This window comes from Oxyura jamaicensis, chromosome 18 (assembly GCF_011077185.1).
Source record: "Oxyura jamaicensis isolate SHBP4307 breed ruddy duck chromosome 18, BPBGC_Ojam_1.0, whole genome shotgun sequence".
Classification (NCBI taxonomy): Eukaryota; Metazoa; Chordata; class Aves; order Anseriformes; family Anatidae; genus Oxyura; species Oxyura jamaicensis.
The window spans coordinates 4,327,228-4,338,774 of record NC_048910.1 but is presented as its reverse complement, the minus strand read 5'-3'; the positions used below and the strand labels follow the sequence as shown (position 1 = coordinate 4,338,774).

General features: G+C 61.1%; 1 protein-coding gene across 1 annotated transcript in view; it reads right to left on the bottom strand.

Moving 5' to 3' along the window:
• Positions 1–11,547, bottom strand: part of SEPTIN9 (septin 9) — an 88,207-nt gene that overhangs the window by 31,154 nt on the left and 45,506 nt on the right. The gene's annotated exons all lie outside the window — the stretch shown is intronic.

Sequence of the window (11,547 nt, the reverse complement as noted above, 5' to 3'; positions counted from 1 at the left end):
GCACCCCGAGCTGCCTGCACCCCGAGCTGCCTGCACCCCGAGCTGCCTGCACCCCGCGCTGCCCACGAGCAAACCTGGGACAAACCGCGCTCAGCGAGTCCCGAGGGTTCCCGTCGCGCCGCTTAGCCATGCGAGTTCCCACTCCCCCACGATCGTTGTGCAAGCAGCCGTCCCGAGTGGCAGGAGAAGAATAAGGAGCTGTTGTTAAAATATTATCCCCCCAAAAAAAAGAAAAAGAAAGGAAGAAAAGCGCCCCCTCCCTCCCCTCCCCAGCTCTGATGGTTCCCCTCGCTGCCATGCTCCCGAAGGGTGCGAGCAAGGCGGCCGTGCGCCCCGCGGAATGGGCAGCGCTCACCAGCCTGCGGCATGGTGCTGGGAGCTGGCAGCAAGATCGGGCCCTGGGCTGCCCACCCCGGCCCCAAATCCAGCCCCAGCCCCAGCCCAGGCTGGATGGGGCTGTTCCAAAAGAGCCAGTTCCAGAGAAACGCAACGGGAGATGGGGGGGAGACACAGGAAGGGCCCCCTGCGGGGCCGGGGTCTTGGGACAAGAGCCCAAGCGTTTCCCCAGCTGGAAGGAATTAGCCCTGCACCTCCCCCTGCCTTTTCTTTATATATTTATTTTTTATTTCTGGGGGGTGTCCCCAGGCACAGAGGGGCTCTGAGGTGCCTGCAGCCTGCCCAGGCTGAGCACAGCCCCGGGCACAGCCAGGGGACCAGCGGCTCTACTATCAGGAAATCCATCCCATCACTGACTGCGTCCCCTCCACAGCCAGCGAATCGGGGGCCCGGGGTCCCTTAACCCCCCCTTGCCCCCCCCAAGCCCCATCACCCCCCTCTCCACCACCAGCCTCCAGAGGCTCACAGGCCGTCAGCCGCCCTTTCGCACGGCGTAGGCTCCCCGCGGCGCTGCAGGGCTGGGTTTTCCAGCAGCAGCAGCACGCCAACGCAGACGGCGAAGCCGACCCGGGCACGCACGTGCCAGGCAGGCGAGGCTGGGTCGGCCCCTTCCCGCGGCCGACCCACATCTGGCTGCCCGCCACGGGGTGCCAGCAAGCTCGGAGCCAGCACCCAAAGGTGCTGGAGCTGTGAAAGGAGCCCCCATCGCCCGGAACTGGCCCCTGTGACCCCATTTCCCTGCTCCCGGGGTGCTCCAGCCCCGCAGCAGGAGGCACGGCCGGCCCTGCCTCCCCCCGAGCCGCGGGCACAAGCCCGGCGCCCACCCCAGCACGCAGAGCCACGTGCTCAGAAAAGCCTCCCCGTGCCGCAGGCCCTGACAAAGCGTTTCCCTGTCCCGATGCCTGCATCATGCCCCTGGTATTTTTCCCTCACTTCCTCCCCCGTGCTCAGCCACCGCTCTGCTCCCCCCTCCTGCCCTTTCCCTTCCCGTGCGCGCTCCTCGGGCTCGTGGCGAGGGCTCCAACTTGCCTGCACTGAGCCACGGAGACCCCAGCGTGGGGTTTTGATTCCCAGGGGCCGGGGATTGCTCGGGCAGAGACTTACGCAGCCGGGGAGCAGGGGAAGGCCAATGCTCGCCGGAGCCGAGGATGCTGCAGCGCCCGTTGCTGCTGCCCTCCCGCCTCCAAAGCACGTGGGCCCGCTGCGTCCCGGCTCCCCGCCCCGCGTCTCCCTAACTTCGGAGGAGTTTTCGCCCAATTCCCCTCGCTCAGGGCTTGCGAATCAAATCCCTCCTGGCTCGCTGCCTGCCTCGCAGCCAGACATGAAAAGCACTCGGGTTTCTCCCAGGGCAGCGCGGGTAAATCCTGCCAACATCAAAGGCACCACGGAGGAGTTCCCCCCCCCCCCCCCCCCGCCCCGCGCAGCGAGGCCGGGGCTGCCTCCTCGCCAGGCAGGGCTCCGTGGTTAAGGTGCCGGCTGCACCAGCACTTGAGACACGGCTGTGATTTTTTTTTTCTGTCTCTTTTTTAAACTCAGCCACAAGTTTCCTGGGTAACGTGGGGCAAATCAGAGCCGGGAGCGGCTGCTGGGCGTCTGCCCGCTGTCTGCCACCCGGGCAGTGGCTGCTCCCGAGGGAAAACAGGAATAAAAAAACCTCCTGGGTCAGTCCTGTGTGCTCGTTGCCCTGACTTTACGGGAAACCCGGAGTCCAGGGAGCAGAAACTCAGGCACCTAGGAGCGAGCAGATGCACACACTTCGGTGGTGCGACCCTGCACAGGCTCTGCAGCTCTGCGCCTCCACCTGCGGAGCAGAGCCAGCAGCGTCTCGCCCCTTTGCGCAGCGCTCTGACCGAGTGCAGCGAAGCAGGGCCGGGGGGGGGGCTGTTTGTCCTCCTGCAGTCGGGGAGCAAGATCCAGACCCCAAGCACCAGCAGGCTCCGCTCCCCGGGCAATGCTCCAGACAACACACGCAGCCTCCGCGCGGCACCAACCTTCGTGGCTTCGGGAGATGCAGAACACCAGGAAATAGCTTCGAACTCCGCAGGGATTTACAAGAGCCGTAGGAGCACGTGGTTTCTTGGCCCACGTCGGAGCGCTGCTCATCCCTCCATCCCACACAGCAGTTGTTCCTGCCAGATCGCCGCTTGCCCAGGCTGCTAGGTTAATTTTATGGCTGGAACGCTGAAACGGGGGGGGGGAGGTGGGAGGGCTGTGCCATTTAACACTTGGCTGTGTTTGTGCTATGATTAATATCATCCAGTGCACAGATACCAGATGTTCTCGGGGCAGGCTGGAGCGTATCCTAAATTACACCAGGGTGGAATTTCTGGGCAACTTGCAGGGAGTGCTGCGGGCAGGAGCTAAAGGGAGCGCACGGATTTACAGAGATTCGCACATGGCTGCGAGAAAAAAACCCTCTGGGGTCACTGCCCGGGTCAGCATCCCGAGCTGGCTGTGATGCCACGGGCTGCAGCTTTTTATCATCAGTGAGCTGGTATTTTTTTGGCAATTACTCCAAATCCCACTCTGAGGTTCCCAAATCCCACAGCTTGGGCTGTGACCACATGTGAGTTCCACAGAGGCGTCCGGCCACTCCCCAGAGGTCCGGCTGGAGGAAGGCATCACTCGCCCGGGGCCAGCCTGCTCCCAACACCTACGGGGCGCTGGGAAGGGGCACGGGGGGGCCCAAACACCCCGTGCTGCCTTGGGGGTCCTGCAACAAGCGTACGGCGCCCCCACAACCCCCCGAAGCACCCCGCTCCAGCGGCAGCTCCCCCACGGCTGGCTGCTGCCAGGAACACCTCGGGGTCACCGACGTGGGCGTCCTCCTAATGAGTTCCAGAGGGGCTGGTCTTTGGAATAAAGCAGGAGCCAAATCCTGCTGCGTTGGAAGTGGCCATCGCAGCTCTTTACAGGCCACACAGTGTCCTGGGATAGAGCTGAGCTCCGTCAGGACTTCTCCCGGCCGGACAGACGGGGCATCTGCCCACGCACAGGAGCGGAGGACGGTGCCTGTTCCACCTTTAGGGTTCCCCATACATTGCCCCAAACCTACGGAGGTACCCAGGGCCCTGGTCCACGCACTGGCACAGCTGGGCACTACTGATTACACGACTGGTGACAACTGTTAGCATCACTGTCACCAGGGCTAGGACCACACGAGACAAACAAATAGCGCCCAGGGCAGAGGACACCAGCAGGAGCCGTGCCTCCCTGACGCACAACAGCCCCGCCTGCTTCTCCACCTCCTGGAAACCTCAAACCTGGGCACCCCGAGGAGACCGTACCCGGGTTCGTAGCATTCAGCTGCAAAAATCAGCAGGGAAAAAATTCCTCGTCCCCCAAGCACCGTCACTCACCACCGCCGTGCCGAGTCGGGCGAGCTGCAGCAGGGCTGGCGCAGAGCACAGGGCCGGGCAGCGCCGCCGTGACCGCAGGCACGAGGAGTCCAAGTCCCACGCCGCTGCCCTTCCGTTCGTGCTGAAACGGCGAGATCTGACTGACACCTAAAGCCTGCCCTGGCGGAGTTTGTTTGAGCAGGAAGGAAGAGAAACCTCTCGGCAGGCCCCCGGAAAGTCCCGGCTACAAAGCAGCCCCGAGTGATGCGCTCGCTCCCGGCTGGTCTCTCGCCCGGCTTGTCTCCCAGCAGAATCGTGCTGTGCGTACAAAACCGTCTCTGAATCGTAAATTTACACCCAGAAACCAGAAGGGAAAGACCCCTGTTATTCATTTCTTCGAGCAAAGGTTAAATCCAGCTAAATACATCAGCCTTGGAGGAGAGGAGGAGGGCTTGGCAGCCAGGGGAAGGAACGGGAACGTGGGAATTCCTCCTACGATTTGGCAACGCGCTCTTCCTTCTGCATGCGAGCCCTCTGGGGGCTGCTCAGCCTCCTCTAAGAAAGCCCCTCATTCACGCGCCCCGTAATCCCACGGGGCATCCTGCGCCCGAGGAGGGGTTTGGAAGAGGTTCGGGATGGAGCTGAGCCCTGCCCTGCCCCTCTCCTGCCGCCTGCGGCACTACGGCGGCGGTGCTGAGCCCCAACGGGAGGGCTGCCTGCGCCGGGCTCCATCCTTCACGCCAGGCACCGCGCCACCAGGACCAGCCCCGAGGGAAGTTTAACCCACGCGGGGCTCGCAGCCCCCCCAGTGTGGCATCCAGCCCCCTCCTCATCCTTCACCCGGCTCCCCGTAATGGAGCACGCCGGGGGGGTTTTGTGCATCTGTTCCTCCAGCCAGGGCGGTGCGGAGTTGGGGGATGCGGAGGGGTTCGGACTGACAGCCAGAGGGGTTCGGACTGACAGCCAGAGCGGTGCTTCGTCGCCTAATTCCAGCTTTGATGGCTTTAACTACCGCCGTGCCGTACCCGTACCGTGCCCACAGCCGTAATTTGGAGCCGAGCGGGAACCAAGTGCCCGGGGCTCGGCATCACCCCTGTGGTCTCCCCGGCACTACGCGCACGCAGGACGGGCAGACCCAGCCTGGCTCCCGTTTCCATTTTGGGTTTCCCCTGTGCCTGTTGGGTGTGCTACACCCAACGCCCCGCCGTGCAGCGCCCACAACCCAACCCCGTCACAGCAGCCCCACAACCGCTTTCCGACCCAGCGGAAGGAGACCCTCCCACGGGATGAATTCGGAGCAGCTCTCCCGGACACAAACCTGTCACCAAGGGTCCCCCCGGCCTCATCCCCCTTTCCTACGCGGGCCAGAGCTTGCAGCAGGCTGCAGGCCCAGGGCTGGGGCTGCTCCACGCAGCAGTCCCCAGGGACTCAGCACCGTGCTCCCCGCCAGCTTCCAAAGCCCCATCCCACAAACCCAGCCCCAAGCTGCAGCGAGCCCCAGCGTCCGCCAGCCACCGAAACCAGACGGGCCCCACGGCAGCCCCCAACCCCCTCAGAGCTGCCTCTGTCCCCAGGAAGCGGCGCCGCAAGCTGCAGATGAAGGCAGATAAGAGCAGCACCTCACTCTGCGCCCCCGCGGTCTGCGGCTCTGCAGGGCGCCGCGCTCGCTTCTCGCCCGTAGCCAGGAGCTGGCAGCGTTGCTGACTTCAGCGCTTCCTGGGCCCCAAACCCCGCTGTCCCGTGTCCCCGTGGCACCGGTAGGACTCGGGGCACCAGCCCCCACTCAGACACAAGGCAGGATCAGACCGCTTTGGTCCCGAAGGCAAAGCATCGCAGGGGTGTCCAAGAACAGACCCCGCATCCAGAGCTTGGGAGCATCCGAGCACGGGCTGAGGTGCAAACCTCAGCTAACCTCATACCCTAAACCTCATACCCTAAAAATTTAGGGTATTTTTCAAGCAAGCTTCAAACAAAGCAGGACCTCAGGGCTGCATGGAGGCCTGCTGAGACTCACCCCTGCACCCCAAGTTCCCCCCATTTCGGATCAAGGCCCCCTTAGAGAGCAGCTTTGGCTCCTTGATAGCCGCAGCTGGGTGAGACACACTGACCTCTGCGCAGCGCTTGGCCGAGCCCTTCCCAAACCTTTCCCAGCTGGTTCCGAGGCTCCCCCAGTGCTGCAGCCCGGCTCTCCCGTCCCCGCAGAGCCGTGGGAAGGGGGGCACGTCCCTCGCCAGGATGAGCCGGCCCGCGGAAGGGCTCGGAGGGGACCCCGGAGGTCAGCCAGAAAGAAGACAAATAAATCAGCCGCCCAGCGATTCGCACCATGTTCCTCCTTCCTGCAGAGCCACAGCTTTGCCACAGCTGCTCGGCAGAAAGCAGCAAGGCTCCAAATGCCTCAGCGGCCCCAAGAAGGACGTTTCCTCTCCCGCTGAATTCCCCGAGGGCACCCACGGCCCCAGGAACCCGTGTGGGGAACTGCTTCACCGACTTCTTCCTCCAGGTTTTGCTCTGAGATGGGCGAGCCGGGCAGCTGCTGCCCTCGACCCGGGAGGGCAAAGCCCTCCCAGCCCGTCGTGTGGCCGCCCTCCTGCTCCTCGCACCACGTACAGGGAACGGGGACACCCCGTGAAACCTTCCTGCACGGGGAAAGAAGGGGCCAAGGACAAACCCCCAAACGGAGGCCGCTCTGTGCACGGCTCAGCGCTCCATCCGTGCTGCACCCGCCCGACCGGGCACCGCAGGCGCTGCTTCAGCTCCTGCCACCGCCACAACGTGTCTCGGCGCAGACACGGCAGCCTTCATTTGTCTTCCACTATGGGCAATTTGGGGCTTATCAGCGACTAACACGGCAAAGGCAGCACAAGTGAGATCAGAGTTGCCCACGGTGCTGTAGGGCACAGCCTCGAGGTGTCCGGGTTACCCTGCTTCTTGCTCCACAGCTCCCACCTCAGTCCTCTGCGTTAACTGGGGGTTCCCACCCACATCGCTTAGGCCATTTTCAGCCTGCCGATAGCAATTTGATTGCTTTTGATTAAAATTACCTAAGGCTCCATGCTCTGACCAACACAGTGGGGTTTGGAGCAGCCTTCCCTAGCGGTGTGGTGATCCCCCGTGAGCCGAGTCACATCCGAAGGCGCACAGCCCTCCCCAAACCTCCCCACAAGTCCCATTTCTCTTCCATTTCTGTGCATCCCCGTCCTGCACGGACAGGCAGGGAGCTGCTATTCCCTGCCTGGCCAGGTAGATGGTGCTCAGCCAGCACGAAGTGCGAACCGTCCGCGCTGGGAGAATGTTCTGGCTCTGACTAAGGCAGGCATTCAGCATTGTTCCTGCTGACAGATGCAGGAGGTCCCGCTCCGGCCCCAGCCGCGCGGGACTGACTCAGATCCTCGTCATTCATCTCTTTCAGACTTTCCCCCATCACTCGGGGATGGCAGGGGCCCTCTCGGTGGCAGATAAAACCGCAGCGAACACTGCACCAGAGCTCAGGGCCTCGCCGCTCACCGCCTCCACCCTGACCCAAGACCCCCTCGTTTTTCCGATGCAAAGCCCTCCCGCTGACACGCTGCCCCCCACCTTTGTCCAGCTCTCCCCACAGAGCCCAAACCCCAAGCCCAGAGCAGCCGGGGACAATTTGCCCGTTTTTCAGGCTGCCCCGGCTCACCCCGGGCTCCTCGCCGGGTGCGGGACGTCCAGGATCGCTGCGGAGCCGCGCTGACACTCGCAGCACCCCGGGAGCAGGAAGCTTCAGCCATTTCCTGCAGGCACCGCTTTGCCCTTCCAATATTTGAGCCTCTGCAAACTGTTTGAGAAGCAAGCCTGGCAGCTGGGGCTGTGAGAGCAGAGGAGGGGCTCTTCTAGGGAAAATCTGTGCAACCTCTCCCGTCCCCGCTTCCCCAGAGTGGCAACAGCAGGCAACATGAGAGAAAAACCAAGTCTGCGTGTCTGAAAATGAGATGGCCTCAGTTTGCTCGCTTTTCTATCGACCACCCCACAAACCACTCGAGAGGCTGAGATAAGCCCCGAGCGAGTCCTCCTGCTCCCCCAAGCAGAGGGGAGGCCAAACGCCCGAGCCCCAGAGCTCTGCAGGGTGGTTTTAGGGCACAGCCGGACGCCTGCACTGCTCCCATCGCCTCCCCATGCTCCTTCCCTGGGTGACACGCGGGGACGCTGCCTTGCTGCTGGGGGACAAAGGCTCCCAGGGTCCACGCAGAGGCGTCTGATTCACTGAGCTCATCCTTTCCAAGGTTTTTTCTGCCCAGGAAGCGAAGCCACGGAGCAGAGAGGAAATCCCAGAGCTCCTTCAGGGCCGGGCAGGAACCCTTCACCTCCCAACCTCGGGGTGCGCGCTCCCGAGCTGGAAGCGAACTTCTGTGTCCTACACGAAGTAGGGCAGGGAGGACGGTGTCCCAGAGGGATGGCAGGAGGGACAGCAGCGTTACGGCAGGATCTCAGATTTCATCCCACTCCCCCATAAAAACAATCCCTGGAGACAGCAGGGCACCAGCACCACCATGGCCTCATCCCTGCCAGGGGCCCCCAGCCCATCCACGGGTGTCCTCTCGTCTTCTCCAAGGCTACAAGAAGGAGCAGATGGGAGACCTCGGGGGTGGCGAGACCCCAAGGAAGGGCTCAGCAGCCAGTGAACTCGGCCTCCCCGTTCCGACCCCTCCCAATTTATCAGTGCGTTGGGCTGCAGGAGGAAGTGAGTTCAGCCAGAGTTTGTCTAAACAATTGCGTTTTATCAGAAAAGCTGCTCACATCTACTCCTTCTTTTCCCAGGACAAATCCGGACAACTCCAAGGTAATCGCCATTCCCCTTCCTATCTGCACAAGATGGAAACGGGAGGACACGAGGCACAGAGCATCCCAAACTCCCTGCCTGCGCCTGCTCCACCCCTCCCAGCGTCAGCAGTCTCCATCGCCCATAAATCAGGAGGCAGCATCCATCCCTCCTTCCCTCCCTCCCTCCCATTCACACGCATCCAGAGGTTACCTTCCAAATCCCTTTTCCCTCTCCGACCTACGTCCTTCTCCTGCTCGGGGTTTGCAGCCTTTTGGGTGCCCTCAGGTTCCCTTTCCAAGCTTCCTGCTGCAAGTTTGAGACTTCACCGCGCTCTACTTCCCTCTGCTGCAAACCCTGGTGCACCACGTGGCTCCAGAGCACAGGAGGAAAACAGCCGGGGGCTCTGGGGACACGCAGGGTGCGCTGCCACCCCCGTGCCCCATGCCCTCACCCCCCCAGCACCGCACATCGCACCCACCGACCGCCCTCCTCCCTTTGTGTGTGGCCGGCCACCACGGCTGGGCTGCACGCGGCACGACCCATAAATGACTTCACTGCGGCCCCGAACAGATCCTTGTCATCTAACCGCCCGAGAAAATCCAAGAGAAAAAGGAAAACAGATCACTGAACACATGGGCTTCTGGAGACCACCCGCTGATTTTCAAATTTAGGAGAAAGCAGCCAGAAAAGCAGAGCAGCCTGGAGAGGGCCTGATGCAGAAACAGGCGGACACCCTCCCTCTCCCCCGGGCTGGCTGCAGGACCTCTCCCGGACGGAGGAAGCCGTCCATGCAAGGACCAAACCCCAGACCTCTTGCCACGTCCGCCAGCTCTTTATTAGGAAAGAAACAGGAACGGGTGAAGGGCAGAGGGATCCACCCGAGGTGATGAGCGAGTGAACAGAAAGAGCAGCTCCTGGCCAGGCTGTCCTGCCTCCCAGCCTCGAGTCATCTTCTCAATGTTCTCCAGGCTCCCAGGCCCTGAATTTATTTCCGCTGCAGATGGCAGCGAATTGGCAGCAAACTTCCAAAACACGTTGCACATGCGACGGAGCACAGCACCCTCTGTGCCATAGCAGCAGGAGCTGCACAGCTTCAAAGGCCGTAGCTGGGGACTCATCCTGCGCTCCCACGTACCAGCACAGAAGGCTGCAGAGGACACCAGCACTTTGGGGCATTAGTAAAAAGCAGCACGGCCTCCAGGATCAGAGAGAATGCCAGGCAGAGTAAACACAAACCCCCTCCAGAGCCAGAACGTGCCAGGGAAGCGAACAGGCAGGGTCCCAGCCCAAGCTGGGTGGGCAGTACCCGCGGTCCCCTCCAGAGCTAACGTCACACCTGAAATACACCCAGCTGTGTTCGTGCTGGAGTTAAAAGGAGTAAAAAAAAAGCCCCACAATTTAAGAGAAGCGAGCTATCGTACAGTTATAACTGAGAAAGCTCCTTAAAGACCTTACGTATCGTTAACTTTTATCACTGCTCTCTCTTAGGCACCATAACATTTGGGATTCCCGTCTAACCTTCGTTGGCTGAGAGCTCCCCAAACTGAGGTTTAATCTGAGAGAGGGGAGGAACGTGCGTCCTGCTCCATGCACAGCAGGAGAGGAGGAAAGGGCAGAAGACAGAGCCATCGTAAAACCTTAAAGTGCTGTCGATAAGCATCAAAGACGGTCTGATCCGTGAACCTAAGTAAATGACAGTCCCCAGTGACCCACTGGCAGAACAACCCAACGCCAGGGGACCAGGCTTGCAGGGGGGCCGTGAAGCACTGTGGATAACCAGGACTAGCGGCTCACACAGGTCTGTCCCGCTGCAGCATCCTTCTCCACCTCTGTCTCTGGAAATAACAGCCAAGGGGAAAATGTGCCTTGCCGAAACGGATGCGTCTCCAGCTGCACTGAGCGCACGGCGTCTCTCTTTACGCTCAGCAGAGAAAAAGCCTTCTGGAGACAACTTGCACCAGCCTCAGATGGACGTGCAGGTGGTTAGCTCAAGCTCTGGTGAGACACGGTGAACGCCGCACAGCACACACAGATGGAGCCACCGGGAGCCTTCCCCGCACAGGTCTCTCTCACTCACAAGGAGGTAACAGGAGGCAGGTGCTCAGCTCGCACTTAATATTTCTGTGCCCCCTGTGAATGCCGGGCAGAGGCCGTGCTGGAGGTGCACCACGGAGCCCCTGCAGCTCCAGACCTCACAAGGGCCGGGGCTGCCAGGACTCCACAGCTCACACGCCTGGACACGGTCTCTGGGGCTGACAAGCTAGAACATAAGTGCAAGGTTATGCTCGTTTTTGCTAAAGCATCAACAGTCTTTGGAGTTCAAGATGTTGAAAGGTGCTTTTAGTAATTTTTAATCCCCCTTATGCGAATTGCCTGCACTATGCAAAGTCCGGCCCGCTACTTCTGCAGAAGAAACTGCAGGCAAGACAAAGCAAGGAGGAGCCGAGCACATGGAAAACCCCATGTCAGCACTGCTGAGCTGGCACTGCGACCTTACACAGTTTGCTAAAATTATGTGCTTTTCCTAAATTCTTAAACATATGCCAACTTCTGCTGTTGGTCCAACACTTCGGAGCACTTCCTTTGGTCCGGCTTTGTCTCTCCGTACGTCCTCTGCTGCCTTCATGCCAAGGCACAATGAAACAACTGAGGAGGGAAATATCTGTGTGATCCTACAGAAATCCACTCCGAGACCATCCAGAAGACCAACGGAACAAAAGCCCCGAATTCACCTAACCCGAAGGAGAGCAGCCCTCTCCCCACGCCCCTGCACAGGCTGGGAGCAGCTGGGAGGCGAGCCCAGGCTGCCATCCAAGCGGAGCTGCTTCTTCCATTTATAGCCACGCTCCCCTCGCCTCCACTGCAACATCTTGGAGGACACAAAGCCTCTGCGGGGCTGTTTGTTTGCTGGAGGAGCAAGGGACACAACTGGCCAGCTGTCAAGTTATCTTCTTTGGTCACAACAACGTTTGATCTTCCCCAAACAAGTTTATCTCCGGGCCATCTCCATGCGGTTCCTCAGGCCCT